The following is a 26,741-nucleotide window of genomic DNA, read 5'->3' as shown; positions in this document are numbered from 1 at the left end:
TGTATCTCACAGATACGCCTGTGAGATACACGTCTCCTTTACTTTGCAAACGAGGAACCACGTCAAATGGACTCGCGCAGGAAGAACACTGCCAACAACAAGTAAAAAAGCGGAAGTGTAAAATAAAGATTACTGTAGTAGAATACAGCTAAAGAAAACAGCAGTTGGCAACCAAGGCGTACAAACCTCGCGGGGTTGTATTACTGCGCCAGCCACTCACAGAAGCAAACAAAATCGGCGTCATGCGGCATTTTGAAGATGGCGTCGCACTTGATACCTCCGGTATACAGCCAGTGTACCTCCAGAGCATCTGCTCTTCTTGAAGAGTCTTTTCATCGCCGGAAGCAATGAGGTGTGCAGCAAATAGGGACACAGTGTATTGAGTCTGGGCATTTCACTCTTCAATAGTCTGCGGTACAGTTCATTTCACCGCTTAACCCGTTTCACTTATGAAACTTCACTGCCAACTAAAGTGAAACTTCACAATAAATAGTTTCAGAGAAACAAGCATTTTATTTCAGTTCAATAAAGAATTACGCTTTCGTCATTCGACTATAATAGGCAATAGAAAACGTATAGAATTACGCACTAATAATTTTATTTTTTATGGCTACCGCCTTATTTAGGTAACAGGAAGTGTTTGAAGTACGAATTATTTGCAACTTCGGGAGGAACGGTGCTGACGGTTATGAGGGCGTGGGCGGGGCTTCACTGCAGATTTAGGTTGTATCCAACTATAGTACAGTGTTTTTCGAATTAGGTCTGTAAGAATTATAAGTATATATATTTGAGGAACAATCACAGTTCTTTTGGATCCCTTGTTTACAGCTTTACCAAGTGCCAAAACCTACTCGTATTGTTATTTGGGAAGTTGCGTAAGGATACGTGGCTGATAGTCCGGTACAACTGCGTTGTGCCAGAACGCTGCGGTTCTAGACGTACTGCGCCCGCCGCAGAAGGTTACTGAAACACCCACATAAGCACATCAGAGAAGTGGATACGTCAGGCGGCTTGACTGATAACTGTAGACGCGGTATTGAGCATACATGGAATTGTTCTCCACTTCCGGCAGCGTTTTCCCTACTTCCTTTTGAAATAAAAAGATCTTGATTCATAAATATTTTCATAAATAACGGTTAAATTTGTTGATTTTCAATTTTCCTTCCTGTATGGTGTTGCCTTGGCTCTCTCCCTTATTAGATCGCTTGATTTCTCAACTCCTTGCGACTCTTGTTTCTAGTTGCCAATTTTGCACGAAATGTGCTTAACAATAAGTGAAAAACCAGACGAGGTAAGGGTGACAGTCATATTGTTTATGAGTTTAAGGGTTATTGCATGGTTTGATTATGGATGCTGTCTCGCATTATTTTATTTTTCACCTTGTCTAACTCATATCACGTGTATATATATATATATATATATATATATATATATATATATATATATATATAGCTCCGAGGATCTCCCAGCGTCGCCGCGAACTATTACTCGAGGAAATAATGAAGCAAACGGACAAGTTAAACGCGACTGGCGTTTTCTCCCGCCGCAACTCGTTTCTCGAGCATACAGACCAGCGGATCACGAACCGAATCCCTTTCCTAGTCCCTGGATCAGTCTAAACAAGACGGTTGAACTAACGAAGCAACAGTGACGCACGTGACCATTGAATAGATAGTGACAACTGGACGCATCTCGAGTTGATCGCGCGGGCACCGAATCGGTGAGGAAACTGGCCTTCACAGCCCAGGAGATGCCGATAACTACCACCATCCAAAAGGAGTGAAAGAGGCAGCAAATTGTTGACCGTCGAAAAGCTGTCAAGTCTCAACATTGATTTGGCGGTGCTTAAGCAATATGTGTGAGTAGTGGTGGCGTGGGCGGGGAGAGGGAGAGGGGCTATTCCGTTTAAATTCGGAAGTCTTCCGCAAAAGAGACTTGCGTCTCTCTCCGAGTGCCTCTACTGGAAGGCCGTGTCTATGCCGTGCCAGCCTTGCTTTGTGCTAGAGAGTGGGTGGTTTCGCTTCTAACCGATGTTGGAGTTCAACAGTGGCCTGTAGCTTTGTGCACAAAGGTGCCCTCACCATGTGTGTCCCATCAGCTTCGTAAGCCTTTCACCTCTGGGTATATCTGTTTGCTCCGTCCCCTTGTACATTTCCGCAGGCTTTTCGTACTTCGTACTTTCACTTGTCCCTCTACTTGTTCTCTTTGACAGTGCCTCATTTTCTTTAAAGACGCCGACAGCGGTACGTGGCATTCTATGTTTTTTTTCTGTGTTCTTCTTGTTTGTAGGCTCACTTGTACCCTGTCTTCTGGCAAATAAATGTTCCATTGCTAGTTGGTGCTTGGTTTGTTGCCAGTTTCCAGGTCCCGGTGACTTCGTTCACGCTACACGATGCATCGCGGAGAAGCCGTCTCTGACGCAGGCTAATAGGCCCGCAAAGAGCGCTGGGTAACGTTATATCTGGTTGCATGGCACGCGCGATCGCCCCCTTACTCTGGCAGCAGGGCTTGTGTACGAATTGCGGATTTCGAGGCGTCGCTCTACGCCGCGGTGGTGGGCTCGCTCACGGAGTCGGTTGCCCACTCCGACGGTGCCATTGCAGTTCGACATCTTTAGAGAACCGCTAACGCGTTTGATCGCGTCCTGTTGCATCCGTGCTCGCCTCAGGCGTCTTCCACTCCCCCTGTTTATAACGACAGAGGTCGACGCCGGTGAGGCGCTGCAGGCCTCTGTTACGGCGTTTATGGCCAACAGCAATTGGGTGACCGTCTCGAAACTTTGGTCACAGCTTCAGAAGGCCTGTAAATGTCTGATATCCATCCTTCCGAGTTAATCATGCCTTGTCGCAATGCTACGAGACGCCACTGCCGTACGGTGAGCGTATTACAAGGCCAGAGTGAAAATTCTTTTTAATTTAATTAGGAGTGTCAGAATAGGCCGAAAATGGCATTAGTTTTGTTTTATCCACGTGGAGTGTCACCTGCCACCCCGGTCTTTATTAGTGACTGCTTGGGAATGGGTAGGAATACTGCTGTGGTTCCCTTCCAAGTACGGATTACAAAAACGGAAAGGAATCTAAACTAGCATTAGCGGATTAACAAAATATGCGAACACGTTCAGAATCCCACGATGTGTGAGATGTGCAATATCAGTACTCCTGCCCATTCCCTTACTATCACAACGCCCACCATCGTCTTTTGTTTTTTTAGTAGTTCGACTTCTCCACTCTCCTACTCCTCCACTGCTAATAGTTGGGGAGAATGAGATTGGCGTGTGCATAAATGCTGCTAGAGAAAGCCGTTACTGCCGTGATAAAGACAGGTCTTCTTGTTGAAATGTCGGCTCCTGCGACATTCCTTTTTTCGAACGCTGCTTGCACTGTGCAGAGGTTTGGTCCGGTTCAACCGCCATGCTATGCTGTCACAAAGCCTCGAGGCCAATAATCTGTAGTAATCTTTCGAGGAAGTTGTATGCATGCTTGGACCGGAAATAAAATCGTGAGAAAAATGGCGGCACATCATCGTGGAAGCGAAGCGTAAAAGCGTGCATGAAGCGCATGTCACACGTCCGACGATTTGGCTAACGTCGGCAGGCGCGCTCTTATGGAAGATATTTGCAATGGAAAAAAAAAGTAGGCGTTGGTATGAACGCAAGGGCGCGGTTTCATGCGTGTGACGTGCCAAGCATGCTCAACGAGTCGAGTCTTACGAATGCAAATGTGCAGCCGCATGACAGCTCCGACGTGGATGTACGGCTGCCAAGAACATTGCCCGGATAAATTGGGTCACGGTCTCTCTCTTCTGTGTCCATGGTTGTGAGCTGTCATCTACGCGGTGCCTTCCTGTCCATTTCCTTCTTGCTGCATTAATTAAAACGACGGAGGCCGTAGGAATGCCTCGCTTAATGTTGTCGTGCTCTTGTACATGGTCTGCACAGGAATGCTTTACCTTGTTGGATTGACGAACTGCACATCAAAGGATGGAGGTTTAAAGTTGTGAGTTGTATTTCCAGGCATTGCACGGCAATTTTAGAACTGGTGCTTCGATACACATGGCCTTCGAAGGTAAACTAGCAGCAATATCTAATAAAATTTTGGTTTTGCCAGAAAGGTGAAGCATCGGTTGGAATAGCAAATTAGCAGACATCCATATTAAGTAAGGATGGGACCTTTATCAGCCGTATGAACTTGTAAACACTCACTTGCTATCTAAATGAACAAGCATGGTGCCAGCGAGCACAGCAAACATGGACACATCACACTCTATGATAACGGACGCACACTGTCGGAACTCTGGTGTGAGGAAGCGTGGCAGCAACAGCGAGCGAAATGACCTTGTGCTGTGTATCGCTCCAAGGCAAAAAAAAAAAAAAAACTGAGCGCCGAGAACAGACACCACGCGCAAAGCTACGAGGCATCCACTGACCTACACGCTGCCACCAACGCAGATCACTCTGGCATACGCAGTTTCAGTCGGAGTAGAACGACGCCTCTGACTCCCTCCCCTCGCGGCGTCGCGACGTTGGGTGCCTCGCGCGCGACGCAAGACGGCGCGCTCCTACCCGTTCTCCTCCTTCTCGCGCGGCCGAGATTGAGCCGCCGATCGTCGGCTCCCCTCGCACGCTTTCACTCGCAAATACAGCGTAGGGCGCTTGGCGACGGTGTTATCGCCCTTCGACTTGATAGGGAACATACCGGCGACGGCGACGGTAATGCCGACGGCAGAAATACGACGCATTTAGCCGCAGCACTTCAGCTTTACTCTACGCAGAATGTTTGAAAGAAATATTCCAGAATACCGCCTGAAAGTCTGAAAGCAAAGTCAAAAAGTGACGTTTTTTATAACTTTTGTATTTACGTCACCCAGTCGCAACTTCTTTGTTACTGTATAGCAGAATTTTTGTCAGGATCGAAACACTGAACTGTAACACAGTAGGGAAGCATGGAGTTTCCTGCGTTTAATAGAAGGAACTTCTGGCCCATCGAATGTTCAGCCGCCATAGGAATGATGGGTTGTATTATAGTGCACTTTAATACGGTCTAGTGTTTTCTTGCAGGACTCACGGCTGCCGCACTTGATGTCCAAAGCCACGAGCTGGCACCACGAGAGCACGGACTGTCGCATCATGCAACGGTTCTGTCGCGCTACGGCGCTTTGCACACATCGCGCTTAAGAATCAGATTTTAAATTGCTAACACGTTCCTGCTTCGACGGCATTGTCCAAATAATTAACTTTGAGTTCTCGGGTGGAGCCATAAGAAGGTGAAAGAAGAGAGCTCTTTTCTTCATGAAGCTCTGCCTTGCCCGAGCTGACTACTTTTCTGAAGTTGTAAAATGACAAGCAGCTTATAACAATCAAAAGCTGCGCTGGTGTGAGATGATCGTTCGATGCACATGAGGTTATCGATCGGATCCTGGCAGAGCAGCTGAATCCGTTCGAGAACTTCTTGGAAATGCACAGAGAACTGTGGAAATGGACATGCGATTCCCAAAGTTGCATGTCACACATGAAAAAATTGTATCAATGAAAACCTGCTCCTTCGCACGCACATGACGCTCAAACAATTCATACACGAATAATATGTAAAGAGACTGGGTACTTCATTTCTAAAACTCACATGATCAGCAATCTATGGGAAATAGCAAAAGTAAATGCAACATGATTATTTACCAAATTTCTAAATTTGTAGGTATTATGAGTAATGGAAATCAACTGTACAAGTAGTGTTAATTAAATAATTATTATTGGTAATGTTTCATTACTTCAGTTATATAAAACTTGATTCATTAAAATTAATTTCATTATTAAGTAATAAATTAAACGCATTCGGCTATATGTATTGCGGTGAAAACCGCTATGTATAATCCGAACTGCAATACATCAGGGAAAATCAAGCCTTTATGTTAAGGAATGCGTCGTTTGAACTACTTAAACTAGAAAAAAAATCACAAACTTCGGTGTACGCGCTAAAGGCGTACAGCCAGCGCAACTGACAACAGGAGGATTGAGCGACGGATCGACAGATGTTGGCGGTGGCGCTGTTGTCGCGTGGGCTGGCACTCAAGTGCAGCACCTGTCTGCACTTGCCGTCTCACGGCAATGCATGGCGTGTGCCACCCCTGAACCCGCCACCGCGCTGTAGCACACTGTAGTAGTACATTGGACTTGTCTGATCTTCACGCGTGAGGGCTTGAGACGTACTTGTGGCTTCGTTTATTGGGCTGTATCTGGGCCTAAACTTGATTAAATATAAATCAATTTATGCTTTGTTTAATGCAGATCTTCGGTAACAAGACTGCAAGCAAGCATAATCTTTTGTGATTGCAGGGGTTATTCGTGTCCATGCGTCCGTGGCGTAAGGGTTTCAATATTGGGTTTCTGTGCTAGAGGTCCTGTGTTCGAATCCTGCAGCGGACAATATTAATAATCTGTTTGCATTATTCATAACGCGGTACTTCCTCAAAAGTAGTCGATTTGCAATGTCACGAGGACCTTTATAGCCGGAAGGACGCAGCTTAGGCAAATCCATGTACTACCCATCATTCCCACGCTGGGCTAAACCGTGCTGGTTGCACCTCCCGTAGATACTTGGGCCACAGTTCCCTCTAGTCATTGTATGAAACTCTATGCACGACAGCTACAAATGAGTGCCGTAAATTCGCATACCTCTAGAAGGGCGTAACCTCCAGACGTTGGGTACCGAAAGATGTTGGAATTTGGGCGACCAATTCCATTTTTTTTTAAATGCTGTCTATTGAGTTACGGCACTGCATTGAGAGATGGAGCGATGACTCTTGGAGAGATGGCGGCAAGGGCAGTGATCTATATTCCTGGGTATGGTCGCAAGCCAGCCCTGCGCCACCCTCCGTCTCTTGTGCCGTTAGAGAACCGTTTTCGTTCTAAATGCTCATTTGCAAGTTTTGCACATTCATTAGACTGATTCGCTGAAGGAACTCATCCGATACAATCGAGTTCCATACCCGTGTATTGGCGGTGCGTGCTTATTGAATAGCCGGAAACCTGCAGCACTGTCGCATTTTTTTTTTTCTATCTCCTCGATTTAGTAAAGGCCAACGTTATATTTAGAATAACTTCGGGATCGATTCACTGAATGCGAAGAAGAACCCGCCAGGCTAATGCCTCTAGCCTAAATTTTCACAGGAGTTATTGTCTGTCGCAGCCTTAGAACTTTTCTCTGCCATTGCCACATAGGACAAAAAAAAAAAAGACATGGCCGCGAGTGAAGCTCCAGTGAGTTCAGGAAACTTTTTTCAATATCTCCGCCGCCGCAAATCCAATAAAAGATACTGTTCAGCTTCGCAGGTATATCTCATAGAAAAGCGTTGGACACTTTAAATTGTGTCCTATAAAAAGCAACACAGTTTACACTTTACAACACGGGAAAAAAATATACATCTGTAGCACAGTGCGTTGATCTTTCGAGGTCCGAAATGGAAACATCCCATTGGCGTTTCCCCCAAATGCAGATTTTCTTTCCTCTTTTTGTTTTGTCTACGCAGAGTGGCGCAAGCACAAGGAGACACTTCCAATACCCGACTCGAAACAAACATCTAGCACGCCAGCCTTTCAGCGGCTGATGTAATCCCGAGATCTGCATCGGCGTCCCGAAGCCGGCGGATAAACAACGCGTTGCTCGATTTGCGCCCGGAGCCCGGCGTTTTATTTGTTTCATTTTCTGTGTTTGTCAGCCCCCCTCCCCCCTATGCAAGTACGACAGCGAACACTGCCGATTCGCCCATGCATGCGCGTAGCCGGCAACAAAATACAAAGGCCACGTTCGATTTGCATATCACGCCGGTCGGACACGGTGATCTGCATGCAGAACCCGAAACACCGCCGGTCGGAAATCCATCTCCTCCGACTATGCGGGAGATGCGAAGTTACCGCCGACACAATGCATTCTGTATATCTACGGCCCGGTGGCGGGGCCCTCGAAACATCAGCAAGAGCTTTGGAGCTGGGGAAAGCAAAAGAGACAAAGGAAAACACCACGTCTGGGGACCGTGGGGAACAAGATTGAGCCACAAAGAGAGATCTCGTTGGCTTTGCCAACTTGAATTATTCATGAGGCATTGCGGATCGCACGCGTGAGCACACTTGGTTCGCAGGGCCTCCCTGCCCGCGGTCCAACCATTGCACCCTTTCTTCTACGGTTTCCCGAGTGCCTGCAGACAAACACGTCCTATCTTTCTGTTCTCTGTATTGGATCTGTCGGCGAAGTGAAGTATCGTCTTTTCATTTTCCACGCAGCCCACCTTATCCTTAAGTGCAACGCAGTTTTGCACTGCTAGTGTAAGTAAACGAAATATTGGAGGCGTTTTGGAGGCACCTGCCTCTTTATTGTCGAGTGAGCACTTTTTCGTCGAGCATGATCTTTAAGGATGAGCAACAGGTTATAGAACGCTTGCTTAGCGATAGGATGCTGTGAAGGTGGGACACGGCTCCTGTAGTGAGAAAAAACGATGCTGGGTGTGAAGGACGCCGATCGCAATTCAAAAATTCGGTAGCTTGAAGAGGGCTTCAGGTGGCTTTGTGCTTTCGTGAGGAGATTCGAAAAGGAAAATGGAATTTATTACCCCAATAATGTTTAGGTGTACGGTTGTTCAAAAGAACACATTCCTATGTCTGACGCCGCATCTCTCCGCAGCGCTAACTTGGGCAGTAACATGCCGGCGCCATCAAAAAATATAATGGACAAAAGATTACGCACTTAAACCGAAAGATTGCGCTCAGCATGGTTGGTTGTCATACGGAATAAAAGCTAGTCTGCAAAACTGATATGCTGTAAAAATTTATTTGACATTTTGACATCCAGCGTGCATTCTTAATGACGGTCCTCGATTGTTTCAAGTGAGATTAGAGTACTGGATTTTTGCCTCCAAAAGGTAGGAAAGTCATCACAATGATGGCTGTCAGGTCACCTTTACACAGCCGGCTTTTTCAACGCGCACCCGAAATGTCAATGCGCAATCCTTTCTTTTGGGGGGGAGGGAGGTGGATTACGCCCACATATGCACGCAGTCATAGTGAAGTCCACGAATCGCACCCGCGATCTTGTGCTCAGCAGACCAACTCAACAGCCACTGAAGACCAATGAAACAACCTGCGGTGTATCGATTTTCGGAAACGAAAGGAACCGCGACGAATGTAGCGCCAGAATTTCGATAACTTTTGTCGAACACCTTTTTTTTTAAATCAGCAATATGGTTAATGGCGAACAACTTCTTGCTGTTTTTCATCGAATAAATGTAGCTCTCGAATCAAGGCGTATTACCATATACATAAAAAAGCTGATATTGTTTATGGCCTTACTTATGTTGCAGAGTTTTGTGGCGCGCTGTATTTTTGACAGAGTTTTATTCGTGTTCGTCGTACACTTCGCCAGTGGATCCCATATAAAGTTGGTGCTTGGTATAAACTAAAACAAGGGCGAAAACGAATTCTTCGGGACATGCTCGCCGTTTTCGCAATGTCAAGTCATCTGACATTCGAGTTTATGAAAAGTAATCATAAATATAAAAAAAATGCAATGCCCGCATATCCTTCGTAGCAAACATTAGTAGAAAGAAAGAAAGAAAGAAAGAAAGAAAAAAGGAAAGAAAGAAAGAAAGAAAGAAAGAAAGAAAGAAAGAAAGAAAGAAAGAAACAAAGAAAGAAAGCTTAAAAAGAAGCACGGAAAAGCACTGTGCATCGAAAGGAACAACTGTTCAGTGAGCTTTCCTAGCGAGTAAACAAGCTCACCGATGCAAGCAGCTCATTTGCTGAAAGCGAGGGCGGAGTTCAAACAATACCAACTGGCGCATGTCGTGCTCAACGTTTGGCTACGACCTTGCTTGGATTGATCACGGTTCACTCGGTGGGCTTTTATTTGAGCTTCGAGTCCGCTTCGCCGAACGCAGGTAAGTGTGACGCAACCTCCCCTAATGACTGCGACCCGCCGGTTGGGAAACACTGTTCCGTTTCGTGATTCGAGCGATCAATGTGAAAGGCAATCGCCTTTGCGTCAAATGGTGCTCGCTGAAAGATCAGTGCGGGAGGCTGTTACCATGCGCCAGCATGCGTACATGTCGGACTGAAATCGGACAAACTGGAAGTACTTTAGCCTTCTTTCGGTTCTTCGTAACTAGATGCACTTTCTCGAAACCATCTGCTTTCACAAAACTGTAACGTAAATGCGACTTTCTTTTGTGGAATAGACGTGCTGCACCAGAAAACGCGTTAAGTGTGTCTTTTTTGAAAAGACTAGGGAAGACGCCATAATTAGGTTATTTCATAATCACAGTTTTCTTCAAAAATGTCAGTTATATTAAAATGCACGTGCGCATTTGGGATAAGAGCAACCCTGAGGAAATCGTCACTTATTGTATCTGCTCTATCTTAAAATAATTTCGAATCAATTGTTGAAACATGCTGTATATGCGACTTCCCACTAATAGAAATAAAACTAAAATACAAGAAAAGCGCATAAATCTGCATCTACGCCTAGGCTCTGTCACAATATATCGGTGGTTAGTCAGCGTGATTTCTTGAGTAACTTCAATGTAACGTGACGGTGTGTCCTCAAAACACATTCGTGCATTCGTTGCCGTTTTCTTTAATCTTTGTGTTACCGACGAAGATCGAACGTTTATCACATTTGTAGTTTCATATTGCTATAAACCTTTCAACCATTTCCAGGAAGAGTTGCTGTGAAAATGATAGTATGCCAGATATAAATAAACAGAAACTTATTTGGGCTGTAGGGCCAGTTACGGAATGCGCGTGAAAAAAAAAAGAAACTGAACTTGCGCGGGGGCATTCAGAAAGCTTTGCATTCGTAAGCGTGTTAGTCATTGACCGTCTGCCTACTTTATTGATTTTTCCAACGTCAGGCAGAACGCCGAGGCTTCCAGCTTTACATCGCAGGTGAAGGCGACAAAGGGACTTTTTCGGTTTTTGAAAGAGGCGGGATTGGTCAAGCGGCTGTGAGAGTGATGTCACGTACCATGCCAGATTGATGGACTCCAACGGACGATGTGTGTGTGCTGTGCTATGTGCTCTCTCTCCCTCTCCCCCTTCCCCATCTTTAATCTCCCCCATCCCTCTCCCATGTGTAGGGTAGCAAACCGGTTAAGCTAAACTGGTTAACCTCCATACCTTTCCTTCTCCACTTTTTCCTTCCTTCCTTCCTTCGTTCCAGCTCTACTCCCTTTACCAATTTCTTAGACTTTGCCATTGAATTGCTGTTTCCTGCTGAGTTGCGATAGAGATGGAGTCGCACGCAGGTCCGCGCATCCACCAATGAATATACGTGTTTATACGTATTCATGTACGTATATATGCATATACGCATATACAATGCATATACATGTCCACCAATGCATATACGTGCAATGCTTTCGGTGTCGAGGAGACTGCAGAACATCTACTATGCTACTGCCCACCTTTTAAAATGAAAGATATGACTTCTGCACAGCTTTACATCAGTTGGATAGAAAACCGTTCCCCTTTAACAAGGTCTTGGGACCATGCTCTCGCATATCGCAGCTACGATAGGCTGCAAAAGCACTACTCCGATATTTGAAAGCTACCGGATTCAGCGACCGTCTGTGATTCGAACTGAGTGACCATCAGTGGATATAGAGCAGAAAAGTGTTACCACGTCGGTGATATCCATGGTGCACTTTCTATTTTTCTTTTAATCTTTCCCTCCCCTTTTCCCTTCCACCAGTGAAGGCTAGCCACCCGGGCTCAGTTCTCGTTAACCTACCTGCCCTTCATTTATCATTCTCTCTCTCTCTCTATTTCCTAGGTCACAGTTGGCTGGTGCCTGCTAATGCGAACAAGTTTACCGGAAAAGCGGATGGCAGGTGACCATAAGTTCGAACGCAGCTGGCTTTCACGTCGGCGATTGACAGGTTGCACGGTTAACCACGTCTGACGACCAGGTAACGACTCTAGGCCACCGATGTTCACACGGGCAAGTGCGACCTGCTCATCCCAGCACCCGTAGGTGGCGCGACCGGTGTCCGTTCACGTCTGCGCACACCGTCGTCGCACTCGTGAAATGACTACCGTCATATTTTCGGACGTCCCTGATTCGGCGCCGGAGATTCGCTTAGCAGTGTCTTGCGACCCAGTCGCTGAGACTAAAAATCACGCAGCGAGCGGCTCATGTAACACGGTCGCTTTTCGGCTGAAGTGAACATCCGCGAACATCGCTTTGCAATGAGCTCGGTCACGCGAACTTTGCGTCTCACCGGTGTCATCAACATCTTCATCATCAGACCATTTTTCCTCAGTCTACTACACCCCGCGGAAGGCTTCTGCCAGCGATCTGTAATTAACGGAATTGATTTCATCCGAGAAATCGGCAACGATGGACATTGACAACATTGGCTCTTCACGGAATGTCGCAAGATTTAGACCCTGTTGGAAGATTGCCAGTGTGATGGAACGGTGTGTAATCCAGAGTCCAGCGTGCCTGTGTACTGATGACAGTGAAAGTTTCTTTTAATGCAGATCAGCTGAACAAGCTCCACGGTATATACAACTCCGAACGTTCTATCGCTGTTAGGGAACCGGACAACTTAAACACGCTTAGCAGATAACGAAGGTTCAACTGCGTCCCTTGAGTCTCAAAACGCACTCTCACGATTGAGTGAGGCTTCTACGAACGGAAGCGCACACTTGCATTTACGCCTATTCCCCTCGTACCTCTTTCTACTGTGGCACAACACATTAAAAAAAAATCTAGGCCAGGAGTGACGACGTGTAGAAACGAGGAGCAAGGCCGTAAACTCGGCGTTAGAAGTTCGAGCACCCAAGCCATATCCGCATTTCCCACCCCAACAGGATTTAAGGAGCACCCGCTCGCTCCACAAAACCTAGCGGCTCATTCCCATGCAAAAATTATATTGCTCCCCGTGAGGCCTTTAGGTCGCTGCCGTTCCCGTGTCCTCTAAGACCTGTGGAGAAGTGGGTACTTGGACAGCCGCGCTCTAAAATAAATACGCCGAGACCACAAACGGCCAAGGTTTAATTTTCTTCCGACGGAGGAAGGCCAGCTCTAACGGCTTGTCATTCCGAGCGCGCGCACCATGGCTCAGAGCTTTCTCAGGCCCCATGCTGTAGTTTTCACAGCAGATTGCGATAGGTGTCTCACAGGCCATTGTCTGAACGCTGTCAAATGGACAAACACATATCCATCCATGCCTAGACATAGGCATGGATGGAGGTATACGCATCGTCATCGTAAGTATAGTCCAGCGACCTCACCTCTAACAGCCGCGCTGGCTAGCTTACCGGAGGTGGCGACCAGCAGCAACGGCGCGTGGTGACGGCGATCGGCTCACGCGAGGAGCGGGTGCTGGTGTCAGGGTGCGGTCGGAGCCAGGGCTACGACTCCGCCGCCTCTTCAGGTGCTGGCCCAGCTGGCCAGAGGCAAACAACGTTCAAACACACAAAAAGAAGGCTTTATGAATTTGCCAGTGGTCATTCTTTTTTCACTCTTATGTTGGGTGGTCACAAGCGAGAACCGTGAACTTCTTTTTTAAGGAAATAAGTAAGCAATAAAAAGAGACACACAGGCAAGATAAGGAAAAGCAGTGGCGTTCGCTTACAAACTGATGCATTTTGCGAAGGAGTAAAGAAGAAAAAAACTGTTGGTGGCCTGCAATGTTCTTCCCGATTTGTTTGTTGTCTGAGATCGCAAGAAAATAGGTCACAGCAGCGCCAGCTATATCGTTCATAAAGGTAATTGTTTCCGTGACTAAGAAATGTAGGGAAGCAATAGAAGGAAAAGAGATAAAGAAAAAAAAACGACAGGAAAGAAACGAAAAATAGGGGTGGAATAGAACATCCGTCAAATCAGGCATAGCCATGCTATACACGGATGCATAATAAGAATGGGCGACATGCGAAGCTGTTTTTACTTGTACAATCACACTCGGCAGAAAGCGCTGTGCGTGTATTTTGCTGTTTTTTTTAATTGATGAAGAATAACGAACTCGCCCCACAACACACATTAGTTTTGTTTATGTCCTAAACGCATAATTATTTACTTCACTAATGTGACCATAGCATTGTACTTTTTATCGACATTTTTTCCATTTTATCATTTTTTTTTATCTCGTAATTAGTACGAAAGGATCCACGCTGCTGCTATTGCCGGAATCGGCCACTCTGTGGTGCAGGTGATTTGTAATGAACGCAATAGCCGAAAAAGAAGATAACACCCAGAGAACAGCATAGGCGTTGCCATTATGTCACTTATATTAAGAAGCGCAGCGCCATATATTTCCAGCAGAATCGCAAGATAAGCTGACGGAGTAATACTGCAAGGTCCCAAAAGAGAGAGACAGGAAGAATGAAAGTCACAAAGGAACATAAAGGAAAAGTGGCAACGTCAGCACGTTCGTGGCTGAATCTATAACAAATGAAATTAACTGAGACAGCAGATGTATAAGGCTAAAGAAAGAAGAGAATAAGAAAGGACCGCGGAATCATCGTTCTGGAGCAGAAAGAAAAACATGGGGAAAGAAGCCCGACTTGAACAAAAGCTCTTCCGAACTTCCGCACATCACACTTCGCAGCGTCGATTCCTTTATCCAAAGTCGGAGCCTCGCGGGAAAAGAGCAAGGCTTTGCTTTCAGTTACGGTGGTTGAAGCTCGAGGCTTATCAAATTACCGCAAATCCAGCCGCCGGCTTAACAAGGTTTCGTTCCACCCCAAGCTTCGGAATGAAGGCGGCGACGGCCGGAAGCAAAAGAAGAAGGATCCCAGAACCACGAAAGGCAGCCGCTGTTTTCTGCACGCCTGCTACGTACGTCAATACGGAAGTATTCGATACATTAGGCTCATGTTGTTAACAGTCATTGTTTAGGAAGTGTTCATTGCAGGAATATTTAAGGAACGCCACAAAGATAAGCTGGGTGAATGGCGCTGCGTGGATGTGTTGGCGTCCTAGTACATGATTCCTAAAGCTTTGCGCTTATCGATAAGTGGCACAGAAATAGCGGTTCTCGTTAAGTTGCGAACTGGTTGATAATATGGCCACGTAGAATCGTTATTATCATTGCTGGGGAAGCGTTTATTTGTTTGTCATTGTTTGCCATTGCCATTAGCAATTAATTCAGTGGATTTCTTGAATTTTCTTTCTTGATTTCGATCTCCGTACAGTGCAAGCTAATTGGAAGTTGTTCTTGGCTTAAGTTAACGATTTAACTAACAAACATAATTATTCTCCTGCTGTTATGGCTAATCACAAGGCGCCATGGTACAATCATAACATGAGACGTTTATCCAACAAAATGATATGAATACTGGAATCCGCCAAGGTATCATAAAATAACGCTCCATGGAATGCGTGTTACTGCTTTAAGGAATGGTAAATACAATTTCCTGCATAACATCCTCTCATCCAAGCCAACAATGATCCAAGAATGTTTTGGTGCGTCATTAACACCAAAGCACACGATTTATTACACCTGGTTGACAGTTCGGAAAATTCCGTCCCTGAGAAAGAGTGCTCAACAGCACTTGATGAAGTTCTTGTGTCTAATTTTTGGCCATTTCGACTACTTTACCGCCGGAAGCGCAGTGTTATGACCAGTTTACAATTTTAGCAATTATTACTGACCCAAGTGGCACGAAAAACGTTGTCAAAAAGCTAAAGCCCTCTTCATCTTCCGATTGTCATTTAATTAATGACAAATTTACAAAAATTTAGAAGTTGTTATTCCTCAGTAATACTAATAAAGATTTTGCAGCAGTCCCCTGAAAACGGCTCTCTATACATGATGATTGGAGGGTGGCGAAGGTGATTCCGCTACATAAATCAGATAACAAGGACTATACTACGCTCAATTACCGGCTCATTGCACACACCAGCATTCCATGCAAGATCCTTGAACATATGTTGTTTTCAAATCTGGTCAGGTTTCTCGAATGTTACTCATTTTTCCCACATTCGCAGCAAGGCTTCAGCAAAGCCTATTCCTGTGAAACACCGCTGATAATATTCACGCACATATATGACCGTTGACTGTGGATTCTTAGCCGATTGTACCTTCCGTGATTTTTTTAATGCGACGAGTCTTCAATTATTACTGCATGACTTACATTTACTTAACATAGACCCCAAACTTCTCACCTGGCTCGAGTGCTTCTTGGTTAACCACTCCAATTTCGTTTTCGCCAGCAATGTTAGCTCCCCATCAACTCCGATCAACTCCCGTCAATTCCGGCGTGCCACAAGGTACTCTACATGGCCCCTTACTATACAATATCTATACTAACAATATACCAACTCGGGTGACATCTCATATTGGCTTATTGGCTGAAGACTTAATTTTCGCGAAATATTCCACACTATTGACATAAGGTATCTTCAATCTGATCTTAAACCTGTTTCTGTTTGGTGCGCCACCTGCTTCATGGAACTAAACGTTCATCTGTGTAAATATGCGCGCGTAATCCGACCTGCTTGTTAATTTCGAACTTATTTCCTTACTGACACCCGCTTGCAAGTAGGGCCTTCCTTCAATAGGGCCTGCTGTGTTTTTGGAATGTGTTATCTTTTCCTGATGTACTATATGTGTTTCTGTGTATGCATATGTGAATTCATACATGTACATGAATGTGTGCGTACACACACACACACACACACACACACACACACACACACACACACACACACACATATATATATATATATATATATATATATATATATATATATACATACATATATATATATATATATATACATATATATATACATATATATATATATATATATATATATATATATATATATATATATATATATACGTTAGTTTCCCTCTTTCTTTCATTATATTTAAATATACATTTTCATTTTGTCATTATATATATATATAATAAGTGAAATATAATGGAAAAAAGAGGGAAACTACCGTATATATATATATATATATATATATATATATATATATATATACATATATATATATATATATATATATATATATATATATATATATATATATAAATATATATATATATATTTGTGGTACAACTCCTGCGGGACCCGCCGTGGTTGCTCAGTGGCTATGGTGTTAGACTGCTGAGCACGAGGGCGCGGGATCGGATCCCGGCCACGGCGGCCGCATCTCGATGGGGGCGAAATGCGAAAACACCCGTGTACTTGAATTTAGGTGCGCGTTAAAGAACCCCAGGTGGTCGAAATTTCCGGAGTCCCCCACTACGGCGTGCCGTATAATCAGAAAGTGGTTTTGTCACGTAAAACCCCATAATTTAATTTTTTAATTTAACTACTGCGGGGACGGTAGAGTATCTGTCTCCCGTGCAAGAGGATCGTGGTTCAAATTCCGGTGCCGCGCTATTCTCCACCGGAAAATACAAAAAAAGAAACCGTGTGTTGAGAAAATTGCACAAACAGGCCTGGAGTGCGGCCTGATCCCGGCGACCAGAACCGGTAACGCACTCTCTCACCAGAGCAGGATTGGCCACCCTGGTGCAGTACTTGGCCACAACCTCCCATATGAATACAACAATCAAACCCCGGCCCTCAGTCCCCAGCAGCCGCGAAGCAACTGAGCACGGCGACGGTCAGAACTGTGACGCTGCAGAGGGTGCTAAGAATACCTGGCTCCGGACAGGCCGCCATTGGAATCTGAACCTGGCAACGTTTAACGCTAGAACGTTATCTAGTGAGCCGAGTCTAGCAGTGTTATTGGAGGAATTAGAGGGTAGTAAATGGGATATAATAGGACTCCATGAGGTTAGGAGGACAAAAGAACCATATACAGTGCTAAAAAGCGGGCACGTACTGTGCTACCGGGGCTTAGCTGAGAGACGAGAACTAGGAGTCGGATTCCTGATTAATAAGGAAATAGCTGGTAACATACAGGAATTCTATAGCATTAACGAGAGGGTAGCAGGTCTTGTTGTGAAACTTAATAAGAGGTACAAATTGAAGGTGGTACAAGTCTATGCCCCTACATGCAGTCATGATGACCAGGAAGTCGAAAGCTTTTATGAAGACGGGGAATTGGCGATGGGTAAAGTCAAAACAAAATACACTATACTGATGGGCGACTTCAATGCCAGGGTAGGTAAGAAGCAGGCTGGAGACAAGTCAGTGGGGGAATATGGCATAGGCTCTAGGAATAGCAGAGGAGAGTTATCAGTAGAGTTTGCAGAACAGAATAATATGCGGACAATGAATACCTTTTTCCGCAAGCGGGTTAGTCGAAAGTGGACGTAGAGGAGCCCGAATGGTGAGACTAGAAATGAAATCGACTTCATACTCTGCGCGAACCCTGGCATCATACAAGGTGTAGACGTGCTCAGCAAGGTACGCTGCAGTGATCATAGGATGGTAAGAACTCGAATTAGCCTAGACTTGAGGAGGCAACGGAAGAAACTGGTACACAAGAAGCCAATCAATGAATTAGCGGTAAGAGTAAAACTAGAGGAATTCCGCATCAAGCTACGGAACAGGTATTCGGCTTTAACTCAGGAAGAGGACCTTAGTGTTGAAGCAATGAACGACAATCTCATGGGCATCATTAAGGAGTGCGCAATAGAAGTCGGTGGTAACGCCGTTAGACAGGAAACCAGTAAGCTATCGCAGGAGACAAAAGATCTGATCAAGAAACGCCAATGTATGAAAGCCTCTAACCCTACAGCTAGAATAGAACTGGCAGAACTTTCTAAGTTAATCAACAAGCGTAAGACAGCGGACATCAGGAACTATAATATGGATAGAATTGAACAGGCTCTCAGGAACGGAGGAAGCCTAAAAACAGTGAAGAAGAAACTAGGAATAGGCAAGAATGAGATGTGTACGTTGAGAGACAAAGCCGGCAATATCGTTACTAATATGGATGCGATAGTTCAAGTGGCTGAGGAGTTCTACAGATATTTATATAGTACCAGTGGCACCCACGACGATCGTGGAAGCGAAAATAGCCTAGAGGAATTCGAAATCCCGCAGGTAACGCCAGAAGAAGTAAAGAAAGCCTTAGGAGCTATGCAAAGGGGGAAGGCAGCTGGGGAGGATCAGGTAACAGCAGATTTGTTGAAGGATGGTGGTATGATTGTTCTAGAGAAATTGGCCACCCTGTATAAGCAATGCCTCATAACCTCGAGCGTACCGGAATCTTGGAAGAACGCTAACATAATCCTAATCCATAAGAAAGGAGACGCCAAAGACTTGAAAAATTATAGACCGATCAGCTTACTGTCCGTCGCCTACAAAGTATTTACTAAGGTAATCGCAAATAGAATCAGGAACACCTTAGACTTCTGTCAACCAAAGGACCAGGCAGGATTCCGTAAAGGCTACTCAACAATAGACCATATTCACACTATCAATCAGGTGATAGAAAAATGTGCAGAATATAACCAACCCTTATATATAGCTTTCATTGATTACGAGAAAGCGTTTGATTCAGTCGAAACCTGAGCAGTCATGGAGGCATTACGGAATCTGGGTGTAGATGAGCCATATGTAAAAATACTGGAAGCTATCTATAGCGGCTCGACAGCCACCGTAGTCCTCCACAAAGAAAGCAACAAAATCCCAATAAAGAAAGGCGTCAGACAGGGATGTACGATCTCTCCAATGCTATTCACCGCATGTTTACAGGAGGTATTCAGAGACCTGGAGTGGGAAGAATGGGGGATAAAATTTGATGGAGAATACCTTAGCAACTTGCGATTCGCTGATGATATTGCCTTGCTTAGTAACTCAGGAGACCAATTGCAATGCATGCTCACTGACCTGGAGAGGCAAAGCAGAAGGGTGGGTCTGAAAATTAATCTGCAGAAAACTAAAGTAATGTTTAACAGTCTCGGAAAAGAACAGCAGTTTACGATAGGTAGCGAGGCACTGGAAGTGGTAAGGGAATACATCTACTTAGGGCAGGTAGCGACCACGGATCCGGATCATGAGACTGAAATAACCAGAAGAATAAGAATGGGCTGGGGTGCGTTTGGCAGGCATTCTCAAATTATGAACAGCAGGTTGCCACTATCCCTCAAAAGGAAGGTGTATAACAGCTGTGTGTTACCAGTACTTACATATGGGGCAGAAACCTGGAGGCTTACGAAAATGGTTCTGCTGAAATTGAGGACGACGCTACGAGCTATGGAAAGAAGAATGATCGGTGCAACGTTAAGGGATAAGAAAAGAGCAGATTGGGTGAGGCAACAAACGCGGGTAAATGACATCTTAGTTGAAATAAAGGAAAAGAAATGGACATGGGCCGCACATGTAATGAGGAGGGGAGATAACCGATGGTCATTAAGGGTTACGGACTGGATTCCAAGGGAAGGGAAGCGTAGCAGGGGGCGGCAGAAAGTTAGGTGGGCGGATGACATTAAGACGTTTGCAGGGACAACATGGCCACAATTAGTATATGACCGGGGTAGTTGGAGAAGTATGGGAGAGGCCTTTGCCCTGCAGTGGGCGTAACTAGGCTGATGATGATGATGATGATGATGATATATATTTGTTTCTGTATATATATATCTGGTATTACGTATTCTTCTTCTGATGAACTGTTATTTTCTGTACGTTTTTGTTCAACGGTTCGGCATTCACATCGAGGTCACGCCCTGCCTTAAATATGATGTCCGGGCCTCTGTCAAGCTGCCGACAGCAGCTTTGAGCCCTGTCAACCACAAAACTTGTTTTGGAAAATAAAGAATTTGAATTTGAATTTGAATACTTAGGCACTCACACTTCAACCGATCTCACGAGGACAGCTCATATTAACTATGCAACTTACAATGCTAACAACGCTCTGGGATACTTTCGAAGGAACATTTTACACGCACCCTTGAAAGTCATATCACTAATTCTTTCGCAACTAGGATACAACGCATCGGTTTGGGACCGGAGCCATGAATACCTAAAATTCTCTTGAGAAGTATTTGAAAAAAAATCTCTGTCCGTATTATCTTAATTAGAGTATAACAGAACTGCCACCATAAGCAACATAAAATCTAGCCTCTACTAACCGGTATTAACAGACCTTCGTAAAGTTGGCCGTCTGTACGTTATTCATCACATCTTGCGTCATCATTATCGGCATGATAAAGTGATTTTGCCTCCCCGTCATTGTGATCTCGGCTAGACCATGGTCCCATGGTGTAATGCTAATGCTGTATTTCAGACATTTTTTAGCACGAACATCCGAAGAGTGGAATCACCTTCCTGAGCACATTGATACCATAGTTGACAAGCAAAACTTCGAGAATTAGTTAGCCAACATTCTATATAACAAAGCCGTTTTACTATATACCGATTCTTTTTCCTGTTTTGTTTGCGCGTTATTTTTCACACTGGCTGAAACTACTCCCCTCTTTAATCGCACTCGGCCCAGAGGTTATCATAAATAAATAAATAAATGAATAAATAAATAAATAAATAAATAAATAAAGAGGAAGAAATGTGTTTTTACTACGATTTTTATTTCACGATATTTATTATACAAACCATAAGAAGCCAACAAACAAATGATGCGAAGGACAGCATAGGGGAAATTATCTGCAGTTCTTAACCGAAGTAAAGAATCGTCAAATAAATAAATATGCAAGTGGATGAAAACAGAACTGGTCGCAGGTCGGATGTCAATTATTTTTTCATCCTCTTACATTTTCATTTATTTATCACTTAGTTAATTCAATTGAGGACTACACTTAACGTCCTCTATGCTGCTCTTCTTGCCATTGTTAACTTTTTGCAGTTTCTCTCTCTCTCTTCACGTGTGTGTGTGTGTGTGCATGCGTGTGTGTGTGCAGTTGTGCGAAGTTTAGTTGTGCGAAGCAAATAGTTGTGTGAGCCTATTTTTGATTTATCCGCGCATAGTTGCATTGTTTTTTCGCCATACATCTACACGAACTTTACAGCACTGAATGTATTGTAACACTTGTTAGCATATGTTGTACCACCATCCCTTATGTAATATTCCTACTATAAAATCTTTAAGCAAATAAAATAAAATATCAGCCGTCGTTCCACTTGTCTAGCTTTTGTACTTACTACAGAGTAAACATTTTTGCACCCAACTGCACCGGTTCTTCCTAGGGATTACACCCTTACCCTCAAGGTTAAAAAAATGTTTTTGCAGTGGACAACCAAAAGTTAGTTCTAGCTGCATCGGCGATGGCAGAGGCGGGCGTTTATATTTCTGAAACTAAAATAACAAAGGTTATGGCGCTAAGGACACGAGGACGAAGGGAGGCACAGATGAAATACACGGGCACCAACTTTCGTGTGTTTATTCATCAGAAAGATGAATAACAGATGGAAGTTGGCACCCGTATATGTCGTTTGTGTCTCACTACGTCCTCGTCTGCGTAGCACCGCAGCCTTTGTTTTTAAGTGATGAACCAACTAGCTCAGCAACAAGTTTCTTTAGGTTGCGAAACTAATTCTTACGACCTGGTGGGCACCGAAATATCTGACAGGGAAGTGCGACTCTGATAGCTAGCAAAATTTATTTCACGCTGTTTTCTTGATTTTACCTGGTCACTTTTCGCGTCGTCACGCTTGGGTTCCACAAAATGACGGCAAAAAATAACACTTAATTTGTCTCCATCAACAATGCCATCTAACCCATAAAGGGTAAGCATGTTCGCCAAGCGACAAAGCAGCACCCAAGGGTTTGCACAAATATTTCGTTTGTTAAGAGCGAGAATGAAAGATTACTAATTTTCAGCACCAAGAAAACTTGTCACTGTAGCTGGGTTCAACTTGATGAACTCCAGTTAACTTCAGTACGGCACCTCTCGGAGCTTATGACTGACTTTCGGACGTTAAAACAAATTTCTTGTTTCAAAGTACTGAAATTTGTAGTCCTTCAGTCTTGGAGGTTCACTCATTGACCTTTCTTTTCTGTCGCGATTGTTAGTTTAGAACCTTATTCTGATTTCTAGGAGCGAGAGAGAAAGTTGTTCAGGTATGTTTTAGCGCCACCTGTAGTTCGAGGGAAAGCCGTTCTATTGGTTTTTTACATTTATTTAATGTTATGTCTTAACGGTCGCATATTAGTAAATTATCTCACATTTTCGACATGATACTGGCAAGATTTATTCTGTGAATGCAGGTACAAGATGCAGACACCAGCAGATTAGGCACAGCTGCTTGCAAGTAACGCCAACTAAATGTTGCGTATCTCCTATAGTCTTGCACTGTGCTTCGCTGACTGTCGCCGCAATTGTCACCGGAAGTAAAAAAAAGAAAACCTTATTTTGGCTTTCACGCAATTAGTCGCATTAGCAGAAGTGCCAAACTTTCACCGGTTCGGCAAGGGGCAATTGTAACAGCAGAACGCCTAGCTACATCTCTCTCGGCAACGCACATTGTAGCGCCTTCTGCTCGACTTTTCCGGGAGAGCAAGCGCTTGATTGACGGCTCAGAGGACAAGTGTGCGGAAACGACTGTAGGTTGTCCCCCTGCGCCTCCCTCCCTCCTGCTTTCGAGTGCTCTTTTGTTGCTATTCAAGGGCTTCCGGCCTGAGGCCGGGACTTTCACCTTGTTTACGTTGGCCGCCGTATTGCTGCTATTTCACTCGCGTTCAGACCGGAAACTGATTCGGGGGAGGGCAAGGGGTAAGGAGGAGGGGTGAGGCGTCCCGTTGTATATATTGCCCATCCACTCCCGGTCGCACTTGGAATCTTGACATTTGTTGAGCTCGTACATTGGTGCCGACGCCAACTTGCACTGCGACGCTGTTGTTATCGTTGACCCGGAGGAAAAAAAATAAAGAGAAATGTGGGGACGAACATATTTCTTCGATTACACATGGTTGTGTACTTTCGCCCGCGGTGGTGGTGGCGGAAGTGAAACCAGCCTTTGTGAGCACGAAAGCAAACACCAAACATGGCTTGTTTGCTTTCGTTTGTTCAGAGGGAGCTCAGTGAGAGAAAGCGGACGTGAGAATTGTGTTCAAACAGAGAACGGGAGACTGGTATACCGCTGGATCGATGATATCAGCCGAAGACAGGGCCCTTTGTAGATAATGTTGGTGTGGGACGTTCTTTTGACGCCCTGGCTAAAAACTCTTAGATCAAGCTTTGTGTCGATATGACGGAAATGGCAATATCGTGCAGCATTGGCAAAGGATCGCGTTAGAGGTAAGTTTCTCTGGATTTCTCAGGCTACACATGAGGCCAGGTCGTTCTATTTCTTTTGCATTTGCCTAAGGATTTGCTTTGCTTCGCACAAGATTCCACACAGTTTGCCGCATTGAATAAATGAAGTCAGAGTGATTAAAGAATGCAGGACTGCTAAATTAAAAAAGAAAAAGATCACACACAGTTTCAGCTATACCGAGTCGGTGACTGAGCTAGTGCCATTGCAATCTACCCTTCACATGACCTAGTAAACCTCCATTATAGAACTGAACGAGGATTGACATAAACGATGATCAAGATGTGGCGTGGACATGAACGCCTAACGGAATGGTGATTTGGGCGAGTTGGCCCACTTCAGTCATAATGGCGGTCATCGCACTATTCAAAATGAGGGACAAAAATTCACTGACGATTGCGATACTCCCTAACGCGAAATTTGAGCGCAGCTTTATACGTCTTTTCATTTCGCAACGTATTGGCTGGCGCGGACAATAGACAGTTTTAGTTACACGTACGTATAGGCTTCACGTACGCAAACGTGAAAAGCCTACGTACCTTACGTGCACGCCATCTGAAACGCTTTTAGCTACACGTACGCGACGCACACCAATAGGGACCCCGTAGCCACATCTATCGGGAAATATGATCACGGCGGTAGCCAATTCGATCCTGTCGCTGTGTTTCAATGCAAGCCGTCTGCGCGCGCGCGGCCCCCTATCGCTTGTTCGTGATCTCGCGGAACTCCCACGCGAAGCTGTCTACGTGCGCAAGAAACGCACGCAAAGAATTAGAGAGTTTTAGCACAGCGGGTTTACGGCCAGCGGAGCGGAGCGGTCTCCACCGTTGCGCCAGCGGAGCGGCTCGCGAAAAAAGAATTTTAGCCTAGCGGATCACCCGCTCGAGCGGGGTAAAGAACGGGGTGCTCTGCTGCCCCACCTAGTGGTTCGAATAGGAGTTACTGAGAAATGAAATTGAATTACGCTTGCTTTTATTATGCAAGAAATGTTGAATAAAGATATATTACATGTTCTCTACATTATTTGTTAATAATGTACTGAGTACTAATGTACGGGTCAGCGCGGCAGTCGCCGTCTCGATGCAGAACTGCCGACGTTCATGTTCGCGGCTGCCGTCTTGCATTTCCCATACACGCCCGCGCGCCCTTACACACGCTCGCGCGCTGCGTATACCCTCCGCTGGGGAGTGCTTTCCAGCGGGCGTAAACGCTGCTCCGTAAAACCGCTGGCCGCCTCAGCGTGGTGCGCATGCGCAGTCGCGTCTCCGCTCGCCCGCTCCGCTCCGCTGGCCGTAAACCCACTGGGCTAAAACTCTCTATTGAATCTCACGTACGCCCGTGAGGCGAGCGCGCGCCCGCTACGTTTTACGCATGCGCACTGCTGACACGTAGAAGCTCTACGTACGCAAAGCCTCTACGTACGTGTACCTAAAACTGCCTAATGTCTTGTGTGCCACGTTCCGAACGGAGCGAAGTGTACTACGTCTGCCTCGCTAATCGGGGGATCGTGAGAGGCAGCGCCTGGGTAACCCGTGGGTGCGATTCACAGCAGCTACCGCAGACAGACCTCCACTCATGCAGCGCTTTGTTCCCATACAGACGACGCGCGCTACTCTGGCGCCATATCGTAGCTATCGTCGCCACTCAGCCCGTCTTGCGCGGCACTACGATTTTCTTCTCCCGCTTTCGTTCCACCAATGACGAGAGCGGCACTCCGTCGCGGGGAGGTCATGCCACCAGTGACAGCGGCGACAACACCAAACGGAGCGTCACATCGAGCCTTACTCCTAGCTGCTAGCTATCGCTCCTTGATGGACCATCTCACTCGATGACCGCGGACACTCGCTGTCAAAACGCTGACGTAAGGAAGCGCGGCAGCTGCAACGAGCGCATTGACCTTCGGGCTGCCTCTTCAATCAATCAATCAATCAATCAATCAATCAATCAATCAATCAATCAATCAATCAATCAATCAATCAATCAATCAATCAATCAATCAATCAATCAATCAATCAATCAATCAATCAATCAATCAATCAATAAATACAGGAACTTCGTGTTTTACCGAAACACAGAAACTACAGTGAGAGGAGCTGACTGGGAAGAAGGCTGCCTAATGACAGCTTGACAAAACCAAAGTCACCCATCGGCGGCGAAAACACGAAATAAGTCACGAGAACACAGTGCGCACGAAGCTATCAGTACTCGGCGCATTCTGTCCCCATCGCAGATCACTTTCAAGAGAGGGTCCGCTCGGCCACGCTCGGCCGTGCCATACGTAGCGGCTGCCTGAGTAGAACGCGTAGTAGTGTTCGGTAAGAGACTTCAGGATCTATAGCATGAATGCGGTTGACGCAGTTGTTTCGCGGTGCACTCTCCAGTAATTGCTTGGAAGGATGTGCAGAATATAATTAACAGGAATAAGTTTCAAGTAGTTCCGGTGGCCCATCCCGCTGATTGAAATACGTACGACGTGTTAAAAATCTGGGGCAGAATTCAGAAGGCCTCTCTTTCGCAAGTGCCGATTACGATTGACAGGATGTCTTCGCTAATAACTTGCTTGACATTCAG

Source organism: Dermacentor albipictus, chromosome 7 (genome assembly GCF_038994185.2).
Source record: "Dermacentor albipictus isolate Rhodes 1998 colony chromosome 7, USDA_Dalb.pri_finalv2, whole genome shotgun sequence".
NCBI lineage: Eukaryota > Metazoa > Arthropoda > Arachnida > Ixodida > Ixodidae > Dermacentor > Dermacentor albipictus.
Note: the sequence above shows the minus strand (reverse complement) of the source record.